Raw genomic sequence first — 18,649 nt, 5'->3', positions numbered from 1 at the left:
AGACCCAAGGCCTGAAGACTTTCAGAGAAGGAGTGGGGTTTGGGGTGGGCTCAGGAGGAGCTTGTGTGCGTGGGTGAATGTGTGCTTAATTGCTTCAGTCATGTCCGACTGTTTGGGACACCATGGACTGTACCTGCCAGGCTCCTCTATCCATGAGATTCTCCAGGCAAGAATACTGGAGTGGGTTCATGCCCTCCTCCAGGGGATCTTCCTGACCTAGGGATCAAACCCGCCTCTCCTGCACTGCAGGTGGATTCTTTACCGCTGAGCCACCGGGGAAGCCCCAGGAGGAGTTTACCTGATTATGAAACAAACACCTTTCATTATACTAACCCAGGGTGTTTCAGTCTGTGTCTCCTTTACACGCAATTAACTGTTCCCACATTATTCCTCTCCCTCTGTCTCTCTGTCTCTCTCTCTTCCTCACTCTGTCAATGGTGTGAGATTTTTATGTGCCCATTCATTTAACAATCAATTAGCCATGGAGTGCCAACATGCTGGAGATGAAAACAAGTTAGAATTCCAGCTTTCTAGCCTGCTGCTGCTGCTGCTAAGTCGCTTCAGTTGTGTCCGACTCTGTGTGATCCCATAGATGGCAGCCCACCAGGTTCCCCCGTTCCTGGGGTTCTCCAGGCAAGAACACTGGAGTGGGTTGCCATCTCCTTCTCCAGTGCATGAAAGTGAAAAGTGAAAGTGAAGTTGCTTAGTCGTGTCCGACTCTAGCGACCCCATGGACTGCAGCCTACCAGGCTCCTCTGTCCATGGGATTTTCCAGGCAAGAGGACTGGAGTGGCCTGGCAATAGTTATTAAAAAGTTAAATATTATCACAGCCTTTGACTCAGAAATTCAACTCCCAAGAATATATTTTAAATATATACGCCCACCAGTGCCAACACTTCGATGTAAAAAGATAATCCCTGAACTATTTAAAATAACAATTCAAAATTAGGAACAATGCAAATGTCCATCAATAAGGAACTAATAAAATAGATTATGAAAAATTGAAACAATAATACTGTAACTGTCAAAAAAAAACCCAATAAATTTTGTGGAATGATAAGAAAAGATAGCCAGGTAAGATTATTCAGCAAAAGAGCTTGTATATTATACCACTTAATTTGTGTAATTATGTATATAAAAAATCTGTCTAGATTCTACAGCTGAGCTGTCCAACGTAGTAGCAGTAGCTACACATGGCTATTAAGCATGTGAAATGTGGCTGATCTGAATTCATCTATTAGTGCAAAATTTCACAGATAATTTCAAAGATTTAGTATGAAAACAAGAACCTAAAACATTTCAATATTATTTTGATTATAGGTTGAAATGATAATATTTGTATATATTAATAAAAATAATGTTGAAACTGGTATTAGTTTTTTTTAAAGAAAAACTGGATTTTTTAAAATGAATCTACAAGAAAATGTAACATTACATATATGGTTCTAATTATACTTCTATTAAACATCAAGTACCATTTTAGGTCAGGAGACAGCAAACAGAGGTCTCAGGGCCAAATTAGGATGAAGCCTATTTTCGCAAAGCTAGCATTATGGGCACACAGCCATTCCTGTTTATTCAGGTATTGTTTATGGCTACTTCCCTGCTATAACGGAGTAGAATATGGCAACCCACTCCAGCATTCTTGCCTGGAAAAATCCCATGGACAGAGGATCCTGGCGGGCTACAGTCCATGGGATTGCAAGGAGTTGGACATAACTGAGCAACTAAGCTTTCACTTCATTTTTTCTTGCTATAAAGTTGTTCTTGAGTAGTTGAGTAGTTGAGTAGTTGTGACAATGATCATATGGCTACAAAGTCAAAAATATCTACTATCGGAACCATAGCAGAAAAGGGGTCTCAAAGTTGCCCCAACCTTTATTCTACAGAAATCTATAGAAACCACAACCTATAGTGACTATCTTTACGGGCTGAGATGAAAGTCTATTTTTCAGATGTTTGTCTTCCTGGTAAGAAGAGGAGAAAACCAATTAAAATAACTTTAAAAGCCTTCTTTTAGGAGAGTACGCATTCTAGTAGGGGGTCAAGCAAGTAAATAACTAAAGAGTCAAGGAGAAGTATAAAGTCATTGTTAGGTGTTGAAATGTCAAGTAGACAATAACAATAATAATACCCAGCAATCACTAAACACCTATTAGATACTGGCCACCATGAGGAAAGTAAGGCTTTGTATATCTTATTTCATTTTATTGTAACATCCTTACTTTACAGTTGAGGAAATTGAAGGCTGGAGACATAAATAACTTGCTCAATGAAACAAGTGCAAGCTTGTTTCACATTGGACTGAACTCTTCCACACTGGACTCTTCCAGGGAGTCAGCCTGGAGAAGCCATCTAGATGACCTTTATTATCGCTCTCCCTGCTTCTGTTTATTTCTCTAACTAACATTTTCCTCTGTTTTCCTATATAGGCTTGAAACTGAGGAAGGCAATGTGGGGTCCTTCTCTGGGGTGTGCTAAGTGCCTTTAAGAATCTTTTCATGATAAGCATTAACCTGATGGTAAAACTCTAGCTATTCAAAAGCAAAAAGGATCTTTCCCAGACTGTGCACCGTTCTTCCCACATCTCCTGTGCCCCAGCTGGAGGGTGACCTCCCAGACTTCATACTTGGAGCATATATAAAGCTTTTAGCAGAAGTAGTGCATAATGATACTATCAGTAAGCCTGCTTTTATTACTTAACAATAGAGCATGGACCCCTTTACATGATAGCACTCATAATCTAGTTTTTTTTATTAATGGTGTTATTTTAGTAACCCCCTTTTCAATGAAAGCATCAATTAAAGTTCTGACTGAATACTAGAAAAATAACTTTAAAGAATCGCTTTTGCCCTGTAGCCTTTGTTTTCAGGAAATGGATTTACCCATGTTTATGATTTCTCTGCCAACATAGCAGAAGGCTGGGCAGCTCTGGGTGTGCTGGAAAATAGCTGCCATATCAGTCTGCAGTTTGCAGTAGCAATCTGCAGAGGAAGAGATGCAACAGAACACAACTGTCTATTGCTCTCGATGTGCTTACACAATCTACAGTGTCATACACCTGTAAAGCCCAACACAATAACTGTCACAGTAATTATAACTTGCCAGGGGAACAGCAAAGTCATGTCCAGGCAGGGTAGGGTGAGGAATAAGCTGTTAGTGCCTGCCTCTCTTTTTCTACTCTTCCAGCCACTGACCTAGGTTGGGCCTCTTCCCTTTGTCCCTGCACTCCTATCCAGGTCTCCAGGAGTCTCCTAACCTCAGATCTCCTCTGCTACAATCCACTTGTCAAATGGTGGCCAGATTACACTTCCCCAAACCCTGTCTTGTGCATGTTGCCCCTGGCCCAAATACCTGAGCAAAATTCCAGATCTTTATCTTGGCATCCAAGTTCCTCCTCAGTGTTGCCCCAATCTATTATTCTGATTTTAGCACTGCATTACTCTCTAAACCCATCTCCCTATCTCCAGTCAAAGTGGTCCTGTTGGCCCCCAACTCACCTTGCTCATTGCAGACTCTGCCTCTGCTTGAGTCTCCTGCCTAACTCCCACAATCCTCTTGTAAACTCAAATGAAATTCTCTGGAAGACTGCTGATCCCCTCAAGCCTAAATATATTCCTCATCCTAACAGGTTGATTTCATGTTCATTCTCTGATCATGTGATGGTTTCAATTGCTAGTTGTCTTTTATACATAAAGATCATGAACCTCCCCCATGTTTTTCCTTGAGTTTTTTTTCAATAATTTGTTTCATAAACAAAATACTGCCTAGCTGCTAAGTCACTTCAGTCGTGTTCGACTCTGTGTGACCCCATAGACAGCAGTCTACCAGGCTCCCCGTCCCTGGGATTCTCCAGGCAAGAGCACTGGAGTGGGTTGCCATTTCCTTCTCCAATGCATGAAAGTGAAAAGTGAAAGTGAAGTTGCTCAGTCGTTTCTGACTCTTAGCGACCCCATGGTCTGCAGCCTACCAGTCTCCTCCGTCCATGGGATTTTCCAGGCAAGAGTACTGGAGTGGGGTGCCATTGCCTTCTCCGAACAAAATGCTAAACCACTTCAATTCATGGATTTGGGGATGGAAGACTTGATTTTAGCCCACTCTAAGAAAAGAAGCAGAAGATCTATAATACTATATTCCCAATTTTAGATTTGTTGACGCTCAGCTACATGTGAAACTACTTGTTCTACTAAACATCATTCTACTATAAATATAATTCTTGATGAATTACGTGTTCAGTGACTCAAAGTTGTGTGTTTGCATTGTCCTGCCATGTCTCTCAACAAGAAGCTGTACTTGTGACTAGGATTCCCCCAACTAGACTGTACTAGATGAAAGTACCTATCATTTTATATCTTTCTCATATCATTTTATATCTTTTACAGAACCTACCTGAGAACCTTTCATATGATACACTGTCCATAAAAGTGGCACAGATTGATTAGGAGGAAACTCACTGCCTCTGTGGGGCTTCCCTGGTGGCTCAGACAGTAAAGAATCTGCCTGAAATGCAGGAGACCCAGGGTGGGGAATATCTGCTGGAGAAGGGAATGGAAACCCACTCCAGTATTCTTGCCTGGAGAATCCTATGGACAGAGGAACCTGGTGGGCTACAGTCCATGGGCTCGAAAAAAGTCAGACATGACCGAGTGACTAACTTTCTTTTCTATCTTTCTTTTCACTGCCTCTGATCCAGTAAGTCAAGCCAAGTGATCTTCTCTTCCTGGAATTTCAGAGACTCTGTCTGCCCTCTTTATGAGTGTTATGATATTATCATTACTTAGCAGGACATCTTGGAAATGTTCCATGTGAACCAGAAAGAGCCTCTTCCTCCCCCTCCTCCTCTTCCTTTTCCCCTTCTTCCTCCTCTTCTTCTTCTTTCTTCTCTTCTGCCTTCCTCATAGTTGCATGCTATTTTATTCTAAGGATGTACCATAATTTATTTAACTGTTTCCTATTGATAGTCATTTAGATTACTTCCAATATTTTACTAGGAATACAACACTGTTTTGAATAATTTTGTAATCTGTGGATAATTCTGTAGAACAAGTTCCTTATGTTAAAACTGTTAAAAACCAATGCATGTTCATTTGTAGTTTTGAAATATATTTTCAAATTGCCCTACTCGAGTGTAGTGTTATAACAATCTACACTCCCACTATAAAGTTGGAGAGATAGTCATTGTATTTAATGTTTTTAAAGAATTTTACTGAGCAGAAGATCCATACTGATCAAGCCATCCCATTATTTCTGTACAGTTAAGCTCTTTTCCTATTCAATAGAGAGACCTACTTCCATAGTCCCAGAAATTGAGAACTTGATCCTTTGTCTTATAAATCATACAGCTTCTCCACAGAAAAACAATAAAATCCAAGCACTGGGCTTCCCTGGTGGTTCAGTGGTAAAGAATCTACCCGCCAATGCAGGAGACATGGGTTCAATCCCTGGTCCTGAAAAATCCTACATGCCACGAAGCAGCTAAGCCCACGCACCACAACTACTGAGCCTATGATCTAAAGCCCAGGAGCTACAACAAGTGAGGCTATGAGCTGCCCTAGAGCACAGGCTCTGACACAAGAGAAACCACTGCAATGAGAAGCCTATGCACTGCAACGGAGAGTAACCCCAGCTCTCTGCAACTAGAGAAAGCCCACACAGCAATGAAGACCCAGTGCAACCAAAAATAAATAAATTGCGTACATATACACAATGCAGTATTACTCAGCCATTAAAAAGAAGACATGCCTTATGATCCAGCAATCCCACTGCTGGGCATACACACTGAGAAAACCAGAAGGGAAAGAGACACGAGTACCCCAATGTTCATCGCAGCACTGTTTATAATAGCCAGGACATGGAAGCAACCTAGATGTCCATCAGCAGATGAATGGATAAGAAAGCTGTGGTACATATACACAATGGAGTATTATTCAGCCATTAAAAAGAATACATTTGAATCAGTTCTAATGAGGTGGATGAAACTGGAGCCTATTATACAGAGTGAAGTAAGCCAGAAAGAAAAACACCAATACAGTATACTAACGCATATATATGGAATTTAGAAAGATGGTAACAATAACCCTGTGTACGAGACAGCAAAAGAGACACTGATGTATAGAACAGTCTTATGGACTCTGTGGGAGAGGGAGAGGGTGGGAAGATTTGGGAGAATGGCATTGAAACATGTAAATATCATGTATGAAATGAGTTGCCAGTCCAGGTTCGATGCACGATACTGGATGCTTGGGGCTGGTGCACTGGGACGACCCAGAGGGATGGAATGGGGAGGGAGGAGGGAGGAGGGTTCAGGATGGGGAACACATGTAAACCTGTGGCGGATTCATTTTGATATTTGGCAAATCTAATACAGTTATGTAAAGTTTAAAAATAAAATAAAATTAAAAAAAATAATAATAAAAAAAAAAAAAAAAAAAAAAGAACAAAAAAAAAAAAAAAAAAAAAAAGAATACATTTGAATCAGTTCTAATGAGGTGGATGAAACTGGAGCCTATTATACAGAGTGAAGTAAGCCAGAAAGAAAAACACCAATACAGTATACTAACACATATATATGGAATTTAGAAAGATGGTAACAATAACCCTGTATACGAGAAAACAAAAGAGACACTGATGTATAGAACAGTCTTTTGGACTCTGTGGGAGAGGGAGAGGGTGGGATGATTTGGGAGAATGGCATTGAAACATGTATAATATCATATATGAAACGAGTCACTAGTCCAGGTTCAATGCACGATACTGGATGCTTGGGGCTGGTGTACTGGGATGACCCAGAGGGATGGTATGGGGAGGGAGGAGGGAGGAGGGTTCAGGATGGGGAACACGTGTATACCCGTGGCAGATGCATGTTGATATATGACAAAACCAATACAATATTGTAAAGTTAAAAAATAAAAAAAAAGAAATTAATTAATTAAATTATTTAAAAAAAACCCAAGCACCCAACTCTGTTTTACTTTACATACACGGATGTCCTCCGAAAACATGTAAAAATTAATTTTTTTGTAAATTAAATCAAACAACAAGAAGATTCAGCGTAATTCAGTAGAATCAACACAGATTTCAGGGTCAAAGGAGTAAGTTTTCATCTTTCTAAGTTGTATGATCTTGGACGAGACACTTAATCTCTCTGAGCTATAATTTTCCCCTCTGAAAAAAATCTAGTATTACATGTTTTGACATGAATGACAATGTAAGGATAGACAGCTCAGGGAACAAGTCTTACTCACGGTTTCATTCCCTGGGTCCAGGGCACTTTCTGGGATGTTGCATCTATTCAATATGTAGTGGATGAATGAAGCATACTTCCACTTATCCTTAGGATAAGTGACCTGTCCAAGGTCATGTAACAAATGACCAAGAAAAGTTAAAGGTAGTGAAGGTAGGAGCTCACACAGGTATATCTGACTATTACCTTTCTATCTTTCTTTCTATCTGACCAAAAACTTCATAATTATCCTCAGATTTGCTTTATTTCAACTGAAGAGCTGTCAGGAAGGCACCTCCTATAAGAATTTTCACAGTCATTTGCTTCCCTTACTTATTCATGCATCTCACACTTTTAAGACAGCGTCTTTTTCTTTAGAGAAATGAGACTTGATTTTATATCTGGGTTCCAACTCTATCTCTTAGCCTTAAATCAAACCTGTTGTTTAAAATCAGCCAATACCCTATGGATCTGACCCTTTCCTTTGAGTATAATATGATGCACACGTGCTAAATCACTTCAGTCATGTTGGACTCTGTGTGACCCTATGGGCTGTAACCTGCCAGACTCCTCTGTCCATGGGATTCTCCAAGCAAGAATACTAGAATGGGTTGTCATGCCCTCCTCCAGGGATCTTCCCAACTCAGGGATCAAACCTGAGTCTCTTATGTCTCCTGTGTTGGCAGGCAGATTCTTTTCCACTAAGGCCACATACTTACACCTGAAGAAAATACCTTCTAAACTCTGTCCCATCTTCCATATCCCTTTCTTAACTCTTCACCAATGAGGTTCTGGGACCCACATTAATTTTCTGACATTATCTCAAGCTCTCATAGTTTGAGTCTGCAAACCAGCTCTGTAATTTGATGATAAGACCTAGAAATTTTACCTTTTTATGTTGTTTTTTGTTTTTTGTTTTTTTTTGAGTGTAGTTGATTTACAATGCTGTGTTAATTTCAAGTGTTCAGCAAAGTGAATCAGTTATACATATACATACCCAGAAAATTTAAATTAACTGTCCAAGTTTACAGAGTGAATTGAGGGCCTGGATGGACCCCGTGATCTGGGTGGACTCAGATCTTCAGGTTCTAGATCCAGAGCTTGGTCAACAGTCTACCCCTTTATACTCACCCCCTACAATTTTAAGTTTGCAAAGTGCTTTTGTTTCTAGTTGGTTATGTAATCATCATAATAGTCTTGGAGGCATGGCCTCATCTCAATTGCTAGGGGGGCAAAACACCTCAAAATTCAGAGTCTTAAAACAACAAGCACTTCCTACTTCAGCTCCAGCATCTGCAGTTTATGTGAAGTTTCGTTAGGCAGACTTGCTCAACTTGGATGGGTTTGTTCCTATATCTCTGGGTCAACTGGACAGCTCTGTCCTAGGCTAGGTTCAGCTGGGAAGGCTTCCTTGGGGTAGTTTTGATCTCATCCCCCCTGGGACCAGTGGGTCAGCCCAGGGATGAACTTCCCATAGAAAGAGAAAGATGCAAGAGGCCAAGGTCCAATGATATAAGCATACTTTCAAGCCTCTCCTAATATCCTATTGAACAAAGCAGTTGTCATAGTCAGAATCAGTAAATTGGAGAGGCTTCCCTGGCAGTCCAGTAGTTAAGAGTCTAAGCTCCCAATGCAGGAGGCATGAGTTCGATTCTTGTTCAGGGAAAATCCCACGTGACCAAAAAAGAAAAAGAAACAGTGGGTTGGAGAAGAAATTCATCTCTTTACAGGAAGAACTACAAAGTCACATGGAAGAGGGTAGAAATATAGGGAAGAATGAAGATTTGGGGCATTAAGACAATCTACTCAAATATCAAGCCATCTTGGCTTAAACTAATTTTTCTTCATGCCTCCAAGCACAAGCTGATGCTCTAAAGCATGGTCTCCACTCATAGATACCAGAGCACATGAGTGTAGTTAGAATGGGTTCTGAGGGTACTTCCTTTGCTGATAACTCCAGCACAAGGCCACGTTTTGGCCTGTTGCAGCAGCGTCAACAGAAAATAAGGGTGACAGACTGGCACTGGCTTCAACCTCCTGGCTCTGTATCCAGCTGTCCCCAGGCTAACAGCTTCTTGAAATGTGATTCACCACTCTAGGAAGAGAAAAGTAATTGAGGGTGTAATTTATATTGGGAAAATTGCTCTGAAAAAAAAAATTAGAGCAACAGACCAAATGCTCTGGCTTGAAGGGAGTCTTATACCAAAAGCCTAGGGGAACTGAACAAAGCAGGAAAAGGGATGCGATGAACTGGAAGGGTAGGTGGGTGCCCTGCAGAGGCAGAAGCTAGAGATGGGGGAGAGATCTAAAACCAGGAAGAACAATGAACAATACCAAGAAAGTCTGAAATAATTGCAAAAGAGAAATATGGAAAAGCAACAAGCCTCACAGTTTCTGAGATTTGTTTTGCTTCTTAGAAGGGTTCAAGAAGGAAGACTTCCACGTATAACACCAAGTTTTTAAGAGAAATGTCTCCAATAGATTTCTTGCATATCCTATGCCTTCCATTGCCAAAATAAATACACTAGGAAGCTGATGACCTATGACACGAAATCCAAACAAGCTGCTAAACTCAGGGAAACCTGGGAAGATCCAGTTTCCAACTCAGATAACTCTGTGATCATCAGTTCTCTGTCTGGTTTAGATTAGAAGCTCACTATATTCCCTGGTGGCTCAGATGGTAAAGAATCTGCTGGAAATTTGGGAGATCTAGGTTTGATCCCTGGGTTGGGAAGATCCTCTGGAGAAGGTAATGGCAACCCACTCCAGTATTCTTGCCTGGATAATTCCATGGACAGAGGAGCCTGACAAGCTACAGTTCATGGGGTCACAGAGTCAGACATGACTAAGCGACTAACACACATAAAAAGACTTTCATAATTACACAAATAACAATATTCACATGTGAATATGCTACCCATGTTAAATTAAATAATAATAATAATGTCACCAGTTACAAAGCTGTACTGACCAAGGCCACACACCTGTGCATCTGAGGACTGGAGGAATAGTTCAATGCCCACAGCTCCCTGATGAAAGCCTTCCCTAGCCCCTCCACTGAGAGCGTTTGGACTTTATTTTTCCCTCATTCAGTTTTTTAAGCTATCCCAAATCTTTTTTCTTGGCCTGTTTCCTCATCTGTAAAAGAAGGAAATAAAAATACATGACCATTGGGCTTCCCTGGTGGCGCAGTGGATAGGAATTCACCTGCCAATGCATGAGACATGGGTTTGATCCCTGGTCTGGGAAGATCCCACATGCTGAGGGGCAGCTAAGCCTGGACACCGCGGCTACTGAGCCCACATGCTCTGGAACCCATGTGCCACAACTAGACTCTCACACCACAACGAAAGATCTTGCACGACTCAGTGAAGATTCCACGTGCCCCAACCAAGACCCAATGCAGCCAAATTAATTAATCAAAAAAAGACAAAACTTTTTTCATCCTTGTATCTGGGTGTTCCCTTTAGTGGGCCTTACCTAAGTCAAGCTAGCTTTGCGTCCCTTGAGAGAAGACTCTAATGTCTCGTTTGCACTTTCTGCTTACCTCACCAAAGAAGACATACAGATAGCAAGTAAACAATTAGAAGATGTTCCATATCATGTCATTAGAGAACTGCAAGTTAAAACAAAATTAAAATTACATGCTTATTAGAATAGCCAAAATCCAAAATGCCTGCAACAACGAATATTGACTGGGATGTAGAACAACAGAAATTCTCATTTGCTGTTGGTGGGAATAGGAAATGGTACAGCTACTTTGCGAAACAGTCTGGAAGCTTCTTACCAAACTAAGAGTACTCTTATCAGACATTCTAGCACTCCTTGGCATTTATTTACCCAAAGGAGCTGAAAACTTCTGTCACACAAAAACTCAAATATAGTTGTTTTTGACAGCTTTATTCCTATTTACCAAAACCTGGAAGCCACCAACATGTCATTCATTAGGTGACTGGATAAATAAACTCTGGTACATCTAGATAATGAAATGTCATTCAGTGCTAAACAAGAAAAGAGCTATCAAATCATGAACAGACATAGAGCATCCATAAAATGCTACTACTAAATGAAAGAAGCCAATCTTAAAAGACTACTTATGCTGATTCCAATTATATGACAATCTGGAAAAAGGCAAACTGGATCAGTGGTTACTAGAGGTTGAGAGGAGGAAGGGATTAATAAGTGGAACACAGAGGATTTCTAAGGCAGTGAAAATATTTCTTATGATACTATAATGGTAGATACATGTTATAACACATTTGTCAAAACCTATAGACTACAACACCAACAGTGAACCCTAATGTAATCTATGGTTGCTGGTGATAATAATGTGTCAGTGTAGGTCCATTTATTATAACAAATGGACCACTCTGGTGCAGGATGTTGGTAATGGGGAAGGCTGTGCAAGTGTGGGGGCAGGGGGAGTATATGGGAAATCTGTACTTTCTGAACATTTTTGCTAATGTGTTGTAATTTGTTCTTTAAAAAAAAAAAAAAGGCTTTTTAAAAAAAAGAAATGAGCTATCACACCATGAAAAGACATAAAGGAATCTTAAGTGCGTATTGCTAAGTAAAATAAGCCAATCTGAAAAGGCTAGATACTGGGTGACTCCAACTAGACAGCATTCTAAAAAAGGCAAAACTATGAAAAGGGTAAAAAGATCAGTGATAGTCAAGGGTCAGGGGTCAAAGCAGGGTTGGGAAGTGATGATTAGGTGAAAAACACAGGAGATTTTTAGGGTGGTGAAACTCTTCTGTAGCATACTGTATTGAGGGATACATGACATTTTTTGTCAAGACTTATAGAACTATACACGGAAAGGCAATGGCATCCCACTCCAGTACTTTTGCCTGGAAAATCCCATGGACGGAGGAGCCTGGTAGGCTGCAGTCCATGGGGTCGCTAGAGTCGGACACAACTAAGCAACTTCACTTTCACTTTTCACTTTCATGCACTGGAGAAGGAAATGGCAACCCACTCCAGTGTTCTTGCCTGGAGAACCCCAGGAACGGGGGAGCCTGGTGGGCTGCCGTCTATGGGATCGCACAGAGTCAGACACGACTGAAGCAACTTAGCAGCAGCAGCAGCAGCATAGAACTATACAACACAAAGAGTGAATCCTAATGCAAACTATGGACTTTAGTTAATAATAGTAAATCAATATTGGTTCATCAAATGTAACAAGTTGTAACCACACTAAATGCAAAATGTTAATAACAGGAGAAATTGTGAGTGGAAAAAGGAGAGGATATACGGAAACTTTCTGTACTATCTGCTCATTTTTCTGTAAACCTAAAACCACCCTAAAAAACTGTCTACTAAGTTTTTAAAAAGTGCAACCCATTGCTTGACCAGTTCTGTATGCACTACTTTCTTAGACAGTAAATTATCTTTGCAGAGCACCTTTGGGCTACAAGCAACGATGCAGCCTGGCCCATATAGGCAGAAGGCTTTCAAAGCCAACAAGCCTTCAGAATCATCCCCCCGCTAGAGCGTGAGCAGGAACAGCAGAAGGGGGAACAGAATATGGTGTGTGGAACACTGGGTTCCTCTTTTAGCTATGACCAAGGAGTCACTGAGCACAGGAAGACAGCCTACTACGGGTAGCACCTAAGAAACAAGCCACACTTCTGATTTGTTTCACGCAAATAATCTAAACAAGCAAATAACAACCAAGTGAGTCAACCTGCATGATCTACCAACCTGCCACTGGTACACTTGACAGTGTTATTCATTGTAGATGCTGCTGTGATGTTTTCAAGTCTTCCTTGAAGGCCTTAACAAGGACCTCAAAACAGTCTTGCATATTGGAGAAGGAAATGGCAACCCACTCCAGTACATTTGCCAGAAGAATTCCATGGACAGTGGAGCCTGGCAGGCTATGGACACAAAGAGTACCATGCATGGGTCACAAAGAGTGGGACACGACTAAGTGACTAACGCTTTCACTTTCGTTCTTGTGTATGAAAGATGGCACTGATGAACCTATCTGCAGAGCAGCAGTAGAGACACAGACATTGAGAACAGACTAATGGACATGGCTGGTGGGGGAGGAAGGAGAGGGTGGGATGTATGGAGAGAACATGGAAACATACATTATCATATGTAAAATAGATAGCCAATGGGGATTTGCTGTATGACTCAGGGAATTCAAACCAGCTGGGTAACAACCTAGTGGGGGTGGGATGGGGAGGAAGGTGAGAGGGATGTTAAAGTGGGAGGGGACATAGGTAAACCTATGGTTGATTCATGTTGATGTTTGGGAGAAACCAACACAAATGTTAAGACAAGAAAATAAGCAAAATGAGTCTAGGCTGAGTGAGACCGAATGCTTTCAGCAAATCCACATGGTAAAAGCTTTTTTCCTTCTATATGAAGAAAAAGGGGCTTCCCTGGTGGCTCAGACTGTAAAGAATCTGCCTGCAATGCAGGAGACTCAGGTTCAATCCCTGGGTTGGGATTATCCCCTGGAAGAGGGAGATGGCAACCCACCCCAGTATTCTTGTCTGGAGAATTCCATGGACAGAGGAACCTGGTAGGCCACACTCCATGGGGTCACAAAGAGTTGGACATGACTGAGCAATTAACACTTTCACTTTCATGGAGCAAAAGGATTGGGGAGAGATTTCAGATTTCTTGAGATTCACTTGAATGATTCCTGCTGCATTGCTCACTGGGACAATATTCTTTTTCCTCCCTAAGGTGGCATGCAGAGGCAATTCACCCTATCCATTCATCCTCATTCCTTAGCATGGCGTTGTCCCCATGCAGACATCCAGCAAGGGCACCATAAGAACTGATAGGCTCAGGAAATGGGAGCCCTGGGGTGCACCACCAAAGTAAAAGGACTCAGGTTGCAAGAACTGTCACTTAACAGTCACAGCAGGAATATATTTTTGGTAACTAAAGCCTAATTTGGATTCTGTTTTTGGAAAATAACATTTGTTTTCCAAAAACTAGGGAATATTTTTGTGGGGGAAGGAGGTTCTTTCCAGTCCTACTTTAGAGCTAAAAAGACAAACTGTTTAGAGGATAAACTTTTCCTTTCCAAGGATTTATGTAGTAGATATGTACTGGCAAGTATACAGAATTCATAAAATGTTAGAGGGAAAGGGGGGCTCTGGGATCCTCTTGTTGAATCTCCTTACTCTACAGTTGAGGAAAATGAGCTCCAGAGAAGTGTTATGCCCAAGGGCACAGAGCTGGCTTACAAGATGAGACTTGAATCCAGATTGCCCATGTACTGGCCAATGCCCTTCCTACGATACTGTTCCATTTCCCTGCACCACAAGAAGATACCCATTGCATCTTGAAGAAATTAAGACTATTTAAAATTAGTCACAAATTAGACTTGTGACTAATTAGAATACAGTGTTCCACCACCTTTAAGTTACTAGCTAAAATCCACTGCTCCCCATCACAGCACACCCAAGGCCTTCTGGTCGACCAGAGAAAGAATTAATCTCAACTCAGTTCTCTGTGTCTAGGCACCCACAAAATGGAAATCGTTGTACTTGGGGAAGAACAAGAGGACAAGATGAGATGAAAAGGAAGTATGTTTAAAATGGATAAAAGGAGGTACTTTTTTCCCACTACACACAACTGACCTGGGGAACTCACTGCAGCAGGATTTTAAGATCAATGGTGAAGATTTGTGTTTTAAAAGATTAGACATTTCACATGCATATCATCAACAGCCACACTCAATAGGATGAAAGTAAGATGGATGAAAGTTCTCAAGCTTCAGTGCAGAAGTTGATCACCAACTGGGTCAGGTGAAAAGAAAAAAGTTGTCTACTCAAGTACGTTTTCACACAAGGGCAGAACTGGGGGGATTCTAGGCATCGCCTCCGAGTAACAGACCGCTCCAGAATAGTGGTGTAAACCAACAGGCATTTTATTATGCGCCTGGATACTGTGGGTCAGGAATTTGCAGAGGGCACAGTAGGGATGGATGATATCTGGGGCCTCAGTTGGGAAGACTTGAACAGCTGGCAGTGACTTGAGGCTGGGGGCTGGAATCATCTGGAAACTTCTTTACTCATATATCAGACACCTAACCTGGAATGACTTGAAAGCTCACTTGGCTGGGACTGTCAACTGGAACCACATCTTATGCAGGTGTCAAGTGGGTGTCCCAACCAAAGGCACTTCCAAAAACCAGGTGTCCCAAGGGAACCACGTAGAAGCTACATGGCCTTTTATGACCTATTTGTGAAAGTTCCATTGCATTACTTCTAACGTAGTCTATAAGTCAAAGCCATCACAAGTCCATTGAGATTTAAGAGGAGGAGACTTAGGACCTTTTACATCCCTCTCCTATGGGGAATTGCAGAAAAATATGTCAGATGGGGAAGGTTTTTGCAGTCATCTTTAGAAAATGCAATCTCCCAAGGAATGGTTGGGTGATGTGAGGTTGCAAGAACACAAAATGTAGTGGAAAAAAACTGACGTAAAAAGAGATAATCACAGTACAATAAAATAAATATCAAGGCAGTTATTTCCGCTCTTTTATAAGAATCCCTTTTTTTGTCCCTTTTATAAGAGTCATCACATTTAAATATTTTCATTCATTTTCTGTCTTCCACTAGATTGGAATCTCCACACATTTAGTTCCCTACCATAACCCCTGTGCCTAAAACATTACCAAGCCACAAATAGGTACTCAATAAATATTTGTTGAAAGAGTAAGTGCTGTAATAGAGAAGTAGTGGAAGGACTGAGAAGGTAAAGGCAACAACAAAGATCTCAGCTTGATGGAAATGACATTTGAGTGGGTCTTGAATGCTTTTGAAGGATAAATACAATTTTTCTGGTAAAAAAGGGGGAAATAAATTTTTGTCTTTAAATCTCCTCCAGAGACTTCCATTAGCCCAGTTTAAGTGGGCAGATCCTCATCCTAAATGTACAGACTGCATGGAGTAGTTACAATGTTCTTGGTTGAAAGTGAAAGGAAAGAGGGACTCAAATGGATTAAAAAATAAGTAGTGTATTGTATCACATAACAAGAAGTCTGGAGGCCTGCAGTTCAGGCAGCCTCAATGCCATCCTTCCTCATGGGGTCAGCTTGGCCCTTTCACGTTTGCAAGCTGGCACCTACAGTGGTAGGCATCACAGGCAGACAAAGCAATACCCAGCAGGGAGAGGACTGTTTCTCCTTTGCAATAACTCTTTCCCTTAATCCTCTGACAGATTACCTCACACTGGCCCCCATGGCATCCCTTATTGGCCAGAATTGTGTTCCATGCACATATGTCACCCAAACACTGATAAGAAAAAGGGGAGCAACATGAACAAATGGACTAGTCACGCGTTACTCCTAGGGGTGTGCCAGAAGTTCCTGCCTCTCCTAAAACACAGGGCTGTTCAGTAAAGGATGGACACTCCAAAAGAACAAAACAAACGATTGGGGTTTTGTTAGAAGAAGACAAGAGAGATGACTCTTTAGCATGTAGTCAACCTTACATGGAAGTTTCCAAAACTTGAGCTTTGGAAGGTTAAGGTTTTGTTTTCTTTGTAGATAGATATTATCTAATATTTCTATTTATTCTTTTTCATGCTTTTAGCTCCTTTCATTTCTCCTTCTGTGTTAGTAATTAGTTGAATAAATCAAGTGCTGTATCACAAGGAAAGAGTGTTATGTGTAGAGTGTATATACAAGTGGAATTAGTCAAAAATACGTTGATTAGACATGAGTGCACTTTCAGGTAAAAACCTTGATTCAGATGCTTCTGATGGCCTAGCCACGCCCAGCTGTTCACCACTTATATCATACTCTTTCATGGCCTTGTGCCTTTTATTTGCACCAATTCTTCTGTCTAGGAAGTCCTTCCAGTTGCCTCACCCATAGTGGATACTGGGGATTGCCTCTCTAGCCTCCATTCTATCTTTCTAGTAATTTACTTAAAGAGATTGGGAATTGCAAAACTACTTTTTTTCAGACTCCCTTGCAGCTAGGATCTGGCTCTGAAGTAAGTTCAGTTAATGAGGTACACTTGTGGGAGATTTGGAGACAGATGCAAGAAGAGGGTATCATTCCGCTGCTGGTGCTGCTGGCAAGCAAGGTTTGAGCAATAATCCTAATAGGCATTTAACGCTGTTGGACTCCATGTCCCATTTCAGGGTCTAGTCACCGCTTTCATGAGTGTGAAGAGCTGTGGCTGCAGAAGCACCATCCCGACTTCTGGAACATTGCTACTGTGGTGGGCCCTTGAACTCAATAGCCCAGGAGTAGCCCCCTGACTTCTGCCCCTCCAGCCCATCAATTTTGTAAGCCTCTGCTTGATTCTCAGTATTAAATCTTTCTCTGTTTGAAATACCTAGAGTGCTTTCTGTTTCCTGTGCTAAACCCTGACTCATAGATCACCTAAATCATGTTTAGCCTGCTAGGCACAAGATTGGGCCAGGTGCCTCCTCTGTTCTCCTTCCATGCTCTGCCTGGTGAGCCATGCCTCTTCACCTTTGTACCCCTAACACCAGTGCTTGGCTCACAGCACGTGCAGTGTCAATATTTACTGAGCTGAAACTTCCTCTGCCAAGATACTAGGATGGTCCTGAAATCTAGACAAAGGTTGAGATTATGCCCATCTCATGCCTGTTCTGCAAAGTCCAAAGGACAAGTTCATTCTAGACTACAACTGCATTCTAGAGGAATCCAGAGCCCTCAACAATTCCATACTTTAGCCCAACACATAAGGAGTCACACTAGAACTGAAGATCTGACCTGGTACCCAGGAAAGGGATAAGGAGTGAGGGAAGCTGCTTATCTCAAGAACTATGATCTGATGGTTCTCAGATGGTCACCAGACCACCATCTACTGCTGGGCCTACAACAAGGCCTGGAATTAGCAGCATAGGCTTTGGAGTGAGGAAAACCCAAGTTGGAAGGTATGTGCGCTTATGAAGCAAGTTACTTAAACTGTCTGTACCTCAGATTCTTCCTCTATAAATTCAGGTTGATAATATTAACCTCACAGGATTCTTGGGGGTAGAAGAGATTATATATGTAAAATGCTTAGCACAGTGCGTGAAACATTGGAAATGCCCAGTACCCATCCATCAGTTGCTATTATTACGGCCACCACTGTTCTTGGCTGTGCCATCACTGTACAATTCTGTTTCATATTTTTTACTTTGCATACATATATTTTCCTTCAGCCCAAACAGACACACACACAATCAGACTAGAATACACTTCTCTATATCCACTCCTGAGATGTTCCATTTTGTATTCTGTTGTGATTAACCCTTTTTTTTTTTTTTTTTGCAGAAGATCCAGCTAGGCACAAGACTGGGGCTGTGCTGAGAAAAAACAAAAACCATCTTTGTCAGTGGCTCTCAACCCTAGCTGAAAGTTCAGGATCACTTGAGAGTTAAGAACAAAAACAGCACAAAAATAAACAAAACCAAACCAAGAAACAACGTC

At 41.4% G+C, this 18,649-nt stretch overlaps 1 long non-coding RNA gene across 1 annotated transcript in view; it reads left to right on the top strand.

The window, feature by feature from the left end:
* Positions 1-18,609, top strand: part of LOC129640374 (uncharacterized) — a 32,084-nt gene extending 13,475 nt beyond the window's left edge. The window contains exon 3 of the long non-coding RNA XR_008708767.1: positions 18,494-18,609. This is a non-coding gene — a long non-coding RNA (uncharacterized LOC129640374). The remainder of the gene's footprint in view (positions 1-18,493) is intronic.
* Positions 18,610-18,649: the final 40 nt, after the last annotated feature.

This window comes from Bubalus kerabau, chromosome X, assembly GCF_029407905.1.
Source record: "Bubalus kerabau isolate K-KA32 ecotype Philippines breed swamp buffalo chromosome X, PCC_UOA_SB_1v2, whole genome shotgun sequence".
NCBI classification, from domain to species: Eukaryota; Metazoa; Chordata; class Mammalia; order Artiodactyla; family Bovidae; genus Bubalus; species Bubalus kerabau.
The sequence above is the reverse complement of the archived record's forward strand: the minus strand, read 5'-3'. Positions and strand labels throughout refer to the sequence as shown.